The sequence below is a fragment of the Cornus florida genome, unplaced genomic scaffold, assembly GCF_030987335.1.
Source record: "Cornus florida cultivar Cherokee Brave unplaced genomic scaffold, ASM3098733v1 CherokeeBrave_3.0.0_Hap2_Chr11, whole genome shotgun sequence".
Lineage (NCBI taxonomy): Eukaryota > Viridiplantae > Streptophyta > Magnoliopsida > Cornales > Cornaceae > Cornus > Cornus florida.
The window spans coordinates 103,705,302-103,715,747 of record NW_026775581.1 but is presented as its reverse complement, the minus strand read 5'-3'; the positions used below and the strand labels follow the sequence as shown (position 1 = coordinate 103,715,747).

The 10,446-nt window shown below is 32.4% G+C and overlaps 1 long non-coding RNA gene across 1 annotated transcript; it reads right to left on the bottom strand.

Moving 5' to 3' along the window:
* Positions 1-3,800: 3,800 nt before the first annotated feature.
* On the bottom strand, positions 3,801-7,699 carry LOC132285147 (uncharacterized). The gene is made up of 3 exons (XR_009472447.1): positions 7,141-7,699; positions 6,316-6,384; positions 3,801-5,984 (listed from the first exon to the last, which is right to left on the bottom strand). It is a non-coding gene; the product is annotated as an uncharacterized LOC132285147 (long non-coding RNA).
* Positions 7,700-10,446: the final 2,747 nt, after the last annotated feature.

The window sequence follows — 10,446 nt, the reverse complement described above, 5'->3', positions numbered from 1 at the left end:
TGTCTAATAAGGCAAATACCCCACTCAATTTTTTATATTTTGATTTTTTATTTGTAATTTTTTTAGTAATTGTAAACATGAATTTCATCATTACAAAAAAATAAAATAATAAAATAAAATCCCCTTTTGGCATCAATATTCCATGACCATTAAAAATATCTTCATTGAAAAATATTTTCTTTTTTAAAGTAATATATATATATATATATATTTTTTTTTTTTTGGTGTTTGATAAAGGTTTAGGTCAAGGTTGAGGCCGAGATCGAGTCCATAAGGTGGGACGTGTAAAATAACTTAGTAAAAATTAATGAGTATAAGTTATTTTTTTTAAGTTTTAATATATTTTTTTCTGTAAATTTTGCGACAATTAAACACTAAAAAATATATATTTTACATCAACAGAGCCTAAAACAATCATTAGAAATTTTTTGAAATGCTAATCAACACCTACATATTTGAATGTTTGACTCAGTAAAACAATCATTAGAAAATTTTCGAAATGCTAATCAACACCTACATATTTGAATGTTTGACTTCATGGTTAAACATTTAAATGATTGTCTTTTGAGTTCCTATCTCTCTCTATATATGGTTCTGTAACAAAAACTACTAATAGATAGGGGTTTTGAAGATAACTGATTGGAGGAATGAGTAATTGATTGGTGAGGAATGAGAAATATGCTCAACTTCTATGGGTAACATTGTCCAAAAAATTGTGTATTTTCAATGCTATACAAAAGTAGACACTCATTTGACACATAAATGCCACATGGATTCATTTTGTAAAGAGCAGTGATAGAGAAATCGAAGGTTTCTACCGAAATAAACAACGAATCTTATGTGGCTTTGTCCACGTCAAATAATTTCATTACCTAACTCCTTATCATCAATTTTTTCTCTCCCAATTTCTCCTTTTTTCTCTCTCTTCCCTTCGTTTCTCTCTCCTCTTCTCTGTGTCTGGTTTTTCACCAATTCTTCTTATACATCCTCTCTCTCTTGATATACACATATCCAAAGTATTCTAGAGACAAGATCAAAAATTGTTCAAAATTGTCTCCTTTTTCAACATCACCTACTTTTCTCTATTTATAAATCTTCCAATAATAAATCTTTCCAATCCAAGAAAAATATGCAAAAGATTTTTTTTTTTTTTTGGTAAATAAATATCCACACAAGAGTTGCCATTACAAAACACATTAATCTCTTACGGAATAAAAAATAAATAAATAAACCCAGAGAAGAGAAACGATGAATCTTCTCAAAGTTTCTTTTTGATTTTTCCTTTTCATTTACTTTTTTGTTCTGGTTTGGTTTTGTGTTTCTGTATTTGCAAAACATGAAGAAATATATTTATTTATTTTATTTTATCTTCAATTTTGCGAAATAAAAAAGAGAGACAAAACCAAAATCAAAGATAAAATTGAATACAAAAGAAAAATCGAGAATCAAAAATTAGAGGAAGAGAGGAGAGAGAAGGGAAGAGGTAAGAGTTATGTTTTTAAAAAATAATCTGACGTGGCTGAGCCACGTTAAATTCGACCTTTTATTCCGTTGTTTGATTCGGTTCTCTTATCATTTTCTTTTTGTAAAATAGAATATATAATGTCCGTGCAAATATCATTATTCACACACACACACACACACGTGTGGAGTTTCTATAATAAAATGAGTCATAATTTAATTGATTTAAAAATTGAACAAATTCAAGATTGACAAATAGAATATGTAGCAAATTGTGTACATAAAGAATTGAATGCATCAATCGATATTTATGTTTTGTATTTGTTATTTATGCATCAATCAACCTTTTGATTTTAACCACCCCATATTATCTATTCTAACTGATGATTTAATTATTTCTGCATTCCCTCTTTAGCATTTTAAGTGTCCTTGGAGCCTTTTGGATGTTTAAGAAACCATTTAGAAAAAATGGCAAGGGTTGTACAATTTACACTAGTTTAAGTGCTTGTTGATAGGGTGTTTGACCTTTCAAGGTTGTCCATTGGACGTGGTAATTGCAGCAAGTGCTTTGGAATTCTTTTTTTAAAAGTTGCACAGCCAAACAGGTTCCTGTGAGAAATATTTAGAGCCTTCGCATGTGTACAAGAATGATATGCCTATGATATTGCTATTTCATTTCTAGCACTTAACAAGAAAATGATACAATTGCTCAGACTGGATATACGGATGCAATTGTTCGGGCGGGAGAGTCTCTGGTCGGAATCATCTACCATCACCTCTGATACTTTGTAAGAAGTAGACTTCTTGGCACCAGTATATGATCCATTCAGAATAGATACTCTGGAATAGGGCTACCGTTGAATATGTTGTTCTCCATCTCAAGGTGAACTCAGTGTCCACTGTTGTATATTGATATACACGCATATGCAGGAATATGTTAGGAAAATCGCCGAACTGACAACTCTGAATAAGGTGATGTGAGTGGGGCGTATGTCATCCTGACATAAGTGATGGGTCCCACACCATTGCTCACATCCATTCAGAGTTATCTGACTTTCAGACGTGTTATCATCGTTATTAAAGTTATGAGTTAATACTTGATATAAAAGTGGATCCTCCTGTTTGGAGATGTTGATGAGTCATGTTTTATGTTAGTTGACATGCAGGCAACATACATATTTCTTTTACGAAGTTACTTAGTCTTGGATGTATTAGTACTTTATCTCATTGTTTACCATTTTTTCCTCGATTAATGATACTTTCTTGAGCGAATTGAAAAGAGATGTCGAACAAACCTAACAAACATAATCTCTCAATTTGGAAAGATAAATCTTTACACTTCAAAATATCTCAACCGCTTTTTCCTCTCTTTTTATTTTATTTATAAACTTTTACAATTATTCTAGAAGTTTCTCCTTTAGTCTTCCGTGTTGGACCGATCTTTGGGCTCCTCTGGGACACCGGCTCATTTCCTTTGCTTTGAAATTGGGCTTGAAGATTGTCTCAATGGATGTTGGGCCTGATGAGTGGTCATCTGATCGGACTAACTGTTCTTTTCTGATCCAATCTTTAGTGATATGGGTCATATCCGACCATTCCATTTTTGGTATCTTCACCTCTCCTTTGAATGCACTCAAAAAACTGCATCACTTGTATGTTTTCGGTTCCCCTTTTGATACTCGCTCCTAGAAGAGAATATCATTTTCCTTCTTACTTTATATTATAATTATGAAATTTGGGATGATTTTCTGGAATCTAATAAATAAAAAAATAAAAAATAAAGTGCTGAATTTTTCATAGGTAGAGTACATTGTGGTCATTGGGCACAGCTGTTGGGTGGGGCTCATGTCAATCCCAGGTCTATTCAAGAGAGGAGTGTCAGGGTTCGAAGTTCGAAACAGGATGGCGGTTTTCATTTTTGCATTTAATTCAGTAAACATGGAGTTGCCTTCGAATGCCACCTGTTTCCGATCACTGGTTTATATGCCACGTCCCAACAAGATGTTGCTAGAGAAAGATGGTTTGAAGCTGGGAAACTGTATATGACTTGAACTCAACAACCTTGGGGGGAGTTGCCTTAATTCGAATGCCACCTCTTTCCGTGTTAGTTCTTTTAACCGCAGCTTCATCTCTATTAAATCTGCTTCGCTTCATCGATCAGTCATGAAGGAATCTGTTATAGTTTTGACATCATCAGGCATCTGTTATAGTTTTGACATCATCAGGCGTGTTGGTTCTTTTAACCCCAGCTTCATCTCTATTAAATCTGCTTCGCTTCATCAATCAGTCATGAAAGATTCGGTTTCGACATCATCAGGCATGGAAGTGAGCAGTACACATGCTTTTACAATTTGTACACATATATGCCTTCAAATTATTCACTTTTACAATTTGTTTATGCATGCTCCTTTTTTCTCTATTTCTACAAATATAGGGTAATATTGCATTTCGGATTAAAAAATAAAAATTTAAACATCCCTCAATAAAAATTTAAACATCCCTAAAATCGCCTAGACCAAAAAAGAAAAATAAGCACGTCTATATATAGCATCATTTGCTGCCTCTGGTTGAGTTGTTGAGGGAGGCATGCTTGGAAATTCATAAACTGAACTGATTCGAGTGGCGGTGATAATCTAGAAATTCTCGCATGACAGCAACCTTCTTAACATGCTGATATAGGCCTGGCAGGCAGGGTACTGGTTGAGTAACCAACTGAGGCGGTTCTTCATGGAGTTTGGTCTGTTGAGTGAAGTATATAGGGGTTATGAGGGTTGTTAACTAGTTACTTTGGTTTGGTGAAAGAGCTGCTGGTTGAGTTGTCCGGCCACCTTGACCTTAGTTGTCATCGGTGAATGACCTGCTGGTTGAGTTGTCCAGGCACCTTGACCTTAGTTGTCATCAGATATTGTCAAGGCATCTTGACCTTGGTTGTCATCAGATAGTATCAAGGCACCAAGACCACCAATTATCAGGGCGTTGTCATTAGGGATTAGCTGGGCCATATCATCATCTACTTGGTAAACAGTTTTTTGGTAAAGCAAGGCAAAATGTGATTAGAAGACCTTCATCGAAATACGATCAATTATGCCCACAAGTTCCTTAGGTATGTGCTCAAGTGTCTCAAGAGCTGATGCAGGGATGTCATGAGTACCTCCTTTTGAAATTAATATCTATCTGACCATTCTGGTGTTTATCAGCCACCATTTTTGTCATTCTTTTTAATGTGACAGACTGCGTAGTCAAAGTAAATTCTGCGCAATCTAAAAAGAATGGCAAAAATGGTGGCTGATAAACACTAGGATGGTCAGATAGAGATTAATTTCAAAAGAGGTCGACATCCTGCATCAGCTCTTGAGACACTTGAGAGCACATACCTCATACCTCAGGAACTTGTGGGTGTAATTGATCGTATTTCGAAGGTGCCTTGCTTTACCAGACAAAAAGTAGATGATGATATGGCCAAGCTAATCCCTAATGACAACGCCCTGATAATTGGCCCTGATAATTGGTGGTCAAGGTGCCTTGACAATATCTGATGACAACCAAGGTCAAGCTGCCCAGACAATATTCGATGACAACACAAAAGGAGAAAATGATGACAACACAAAAGGAGAAAATGATGACAGGGATTAGGGTATTGATCACAGAAGGAGAAAATGATGGCAGGGATTAGGGGTATTGATCTTAAACAAACTTCATGCTTTTACCCCTTTGGCAGATTCTCATGTGTGATCTTTTTGGATTTTTTTGAAGTGATAAAGACCAATTCTTCTCTGCACCAGTATTTTGAAAATGTAATGCGAAATTGAGAGTTTGACCTTCATATGTTTGAACTTGTTAGCTAAATAGGTCATCTCCATCATATGAGAAATCATCTTCTGACCCTCTATCAGTCTCAGCTTCAGTTTCTTCTCCCTGGAGAGCAGCTTCCCTTCTAGAGTGTGAAGGCAGTCCTATTGTCATCAAAAGTCATTTTAGATGTCTTTGAGATTAAACCTGCATACTTACTTTAGAGTCCTTCTTCCTAGAGCCTTGATGCTGTTAACTATCTCATCAACTCACTTTTGCATGTTTCATACTGGACTTTGAGCAACTTAATCTTATTCCCCTTGATAATTGTTCTGGCAATCATGTCTAGCCCTACCATACCATCAACTGATTTGGTAGGATACCTCAGTAGTAGCTGCATTCCACACATCCTCCATTCTGATTTTCCATGAATATAATAGTTGGATCCATCAAATAACGTGGACTGTCCTTCATCAGCCATTTGCATCTGCAGGTGGTTAGACCTTTAAGGAATGCAGACCAACGTACCAATTTTAAAACCTTACAGATCCTATGCAGTTGTAAGGTTTCAAGATTTCAGCTTCCTTTAAATACTACTCTTACTTTACTGTTTGTGTTCTCAGTTTGATGATTTGCTGCCTTGCAGGCCGTTGCAGGCTTTCACTGTCTATGTTGTTAGAATGTTTCTTGTCATGCGGCGCCATTGGTGCTGTGCTTAGCCAACGAGCATTCATCTGGGAAAAGAAAATGATGATGTATACACATCACTAAAAAAAGATAGTGAAAATTAATAATATATGCATAAAATTTAAAATTTGAATCCATTGAGGAATTGGGATACTGAGTAGGAAAACAGGAAATTTGGTATAAAAAATTAACCCAAAAAGGGTATTGAATAGTCTTTTGATTCACCCAACAATTCTGTGAACTAACAGCAAGAAAAATAAGAATTAAAATGAAAACTTGGAAAAGAAGAGTAAAGCATAAAAGAAGGGTATTGAATAGCCTTTTGATTCACTTCAATTCTGTGAACTCTCTACTTCACTGTTTGGAGTATTCACATACCTTTTTGATGATTTGCTGTCTTGCAGGCTTTCTTCGCTGCTAGAATGTTTGTCATGTGGCGCCATTCATCTGGGCACCAAAAAATAGTAAAAATAAAAAATAATAATATATGTGGATTGGGAATTGGGATGCTTGAAGATAATTGAGCAACCAAACAGGAAATTTGGTATCGACCCATTGAATTGAATTAACCCAAAAAGGGATTGAATAGACCTTTTGATTGACTTCAATTCTGTGAACTAATTAAGAATAAAAATGAAAACTTGGAAAAGAAGAGTAAAGCATAAAAGGAAAAGAAAAAAAACTTTCGAACTTGAAGCTTGCTGGGAAATAATTAAGACGGTGCAAAACTAGACTTGGACTGGAGGCGAAGGGCTTCTCTAATTCAGATCTGATCTGCCAAAGTCAGTCAGAGGTATATAATAATATATGATGAAAGGGAAAATTTTACAAGGAATAATGTTTTTATTAGTGTAGCCGTCGTAAAATTTTGTCAATAAAAAATATGATAGATTATGTAGAGCAATTTATAAAATATTTTTTATACTTAAATTGTTTTTTAAATTTATTTACTAACAATATATATAAATATATACTAGTAGTAAAACATGATGAAAAGTTATTTTATCAAAATGTGCAATGATTACCCCCAAAATGCAATGCAAATTTTGTTACTTTATATTGTAAAAATAAATAAATAAATTATATTAAAAAGATCATACAAAATTTCACCAAATAGGATTCAGTTTGCAAAACAAGAATTACAGACCTTGATTAGTTGATTTAGAAAAATAAAAAATAAAATAAAACAAAACCCATACATACAAGTTAGCAGTTGCAGAGAGAGAGGGGGGCTAGCTTGAGAGTTGAGATACAGCGGGCCAGCGGCTGAAGCTTGCGAACGGCGAACCCGAACTGGAACAGCTGGCGATGGAAACTGAAAGATATGGGTTTTGATTTTTTGAACAATCTGAAATGATATGCCAATATGGGTTTTGATACAGGTAATTGGTTTTGAACTTTTGATTCTTGCAAACAGATAGATAAACTGAAATATATGGGTTTTGAACTTCTGATTCTTGTAGATTTTGTAGTTTGCAGTTGCAGAGAGAGAGAGATAGAGAGAGAGAGAGGGGGGGGAAGCTCAGAGTTGAGATCGAGAATAGAGATAGAGGCGATTGGGGAGGCTGAAATGATTTGACCTAAAAATATTTTTTTTGCCTCCGTCGCCTTGGCCAGGGCCGGCCCTGGGCTTATCTAGCTTGGCCCTTTATTTTAGTTCTGTGGTTGAGTTGACTTGGCCTTGATTGGGTGGGCCAATTTTGGGTGGGTTAATACTGTTAATAGTTTTTTTTTTAGACTGGACTAAAATTAGTATAGTAAAAAAAAAAAATTGTGGGCTCAAGCCCACTAGAGCCCACCACGCCCTTGTAACTTACCACAAACATAATATGGGAAGAGAGGTTACCGTAATAACGTAATCCAACATCTTCTACCAATTTTTAGAATAATTTTAAATTGAAAATTCAATTGGTCTTTTTTTTTTATATTTTTTATTTTTTTTATTTTTTTATTAGCAAAAAATTCACTCACACATTTATTTTTGTCCCCTACAAAGATTTGAATTTTCGATCTTCTATTTTGAAAGACAGAGAAAAAATATCATCAGACTACAAGGCATTAGTGTTTTAGTTAAATTAGTAAAAACCAAATAAAAAAGATAATATGCGAAAGAGTTTTATAGAGATTTAAATAAATTCTTTTTTATAAAATATATTAAATATATAGTCAATATGTGATAGAGTGTTATAGAAACTCTTCTAAAAATTTTTATAAATGAAAAATATTTAGGTAATACGTGATAGAAACTCTTCTAAAAAAAATTTATAAATAAAAAATATATAGGTAATATGTGATAGGGTTTTATAGAAATTTTTTAAAAAATTCTTTTTATAGTATAAATAATTTTTTTTAATAAAAATTTAATAATTATAGGATAGAAATTAAAAATTGGATAGAAACTCTTTAAAATTAGTAGAAGAATTTTAATACATTGACGAATATTAAATTAGAAACACAATTGGTATTTTATTTTAGTTATTTTAGTTAAGTATTTTATTTTATTTATGTTGATGCGGAAATTCTCACGACTCGGAACGACGGCGTTTACCTGCAAAACAAATGGACGTCACCTCGAATGGCACCGGTGGGATGCCGGCAGTTAGTACTTGTAATCGTATCACATAATAATTATGTATATTCTGTTTAGGGGTTTTTTCTCGTACATTCTTTAACAACTTGGTGCCCTATTTATGGCTGTCGATCGTAATCAAATTGGTCCCGCGGGAGATTTGCTTGTGCGAGATGAGAGGAGATCGTCTGTTGCCAGATTTGTTGGGAATATGCTTTGCTCCTTTGACTTTATCAAATTATGCCAAAGTTATCCTCACCCTGTTAAACCACCTCGTCATTCATTGTCATCAGTCTTATCCGATGGAAATCGTTATCTAATAACGAAATATGCCGAAGAGGTTTAGCGGCTGGTCAAGGTATGTTATTTTTCTCTATCAGTTTATATTTTAAATTAGTAGAAAATTTTATTTTAACTAAAATTAGTAGATTTTTTTTAATACACAAACAAATTTTAAATTAGAAACCCAATTGAATCTGTTAAAAAAAAAAAAAAAAAATTGGAAACCCAATTGATATTTTATTTTTGTTAAATTAGTAGAAGAATTTTAAAATATATAATTATTTTTACTTATCAAAATATATATATATATATATATATATATATATATATATAATTATTTTATTTATTTGTTGTCTTAGAAGAAAAAAATAGGAGTGTATAATAGAAATCCAAGTGGAACAGAATTCTAAATTAGAAACCCCACTAAATTAAAATTCATATTTTATTTTAATTACTATTTTATTTATAAATCAATGATTTAAAACATTTTAAAATATTTGTAGTTTTAATAATATATATATATATATATAATAACAATATAAATATAGATAATAATAATATAAGCAATGGAGGAGGTGCAATTTTTCAATAAACAAGACAAGAGCCAAGTGTGAGTCGGGAAACTTGGAACTTTGCACTTTTTAATTTGATTGAAAAGTGCCCGAGTCGGACGGTGTCTAAGGTGAAATCTCTGTCTCTCTCACGCACTACACACACAAATTCACTACACCTAGGGGTAGTAAATGGGTGGATTGGGCTAGGTTAAAAATAGACGGGTCAAATATAGGTCAAGATCCATATTCAAATTGCTCAGAACGGGTTGAAAATTGACGGGTAAAATATGTATAGGGTCAACCCGTTATAACCCGTAGATCCATTAATTTTTTTTTAATTATTTTTTTTAAATATATATATAGGGTCAATCCGTTAAGACCCAAATTAATGTTTAAAAAATAAAATTTTCTTAAAAATTTTGATATTTACAACATAGAAAAGGAAAATGTAATTTGCATATTTTTTTTAAAAATGATAATAATAATAAAATGACAAGTGAAACCGTCCGATCCGCCCAAAATATTGATATTTAAAAAATAAAATTTTATTAAAAATTTTGATGTTTACAAACATGGAAAAAGAAAATGTAATTTGTATATTTGTAAAAATAAAATAAAAAATGACCCGTGAAACCCGACCGACTCACCCAAAATATTGATGTTTAAAAAATAAAATTTTGTTAAAAAATTTGATGTTTACAAATATGGAAGAAAAAAAAAAAATGTAATTTGTATATTTGTAAAAAAAAAAAAAAAAAAAAAAAAAAAAAAATCCGTAACCCTATCAACCTGCCCAAAATATTGATTTTTAAAAATTTTGCATGTTTACAAATATGGAAAAAGAAAATGTAATTTGCATATTTGAAAAATAAAATAAAATTTGACTTATGAAACCCGACCGACCAGCCCAAAATTTTGATGTTTAAAAAATAAAATTTTTTTAAAAAATTTGATGTTTACAAACATGGAAAAGGAAAATGTAATTTGTATATTTGTAAAAAAAATAAAAAATTGACTCGTGAAACCCGATTGACCCGCCCAAAATATTGATGTTTTAAAAATAAATTTTTCTTAAAAATTTTGATGTTTACAAATATGGAAAAA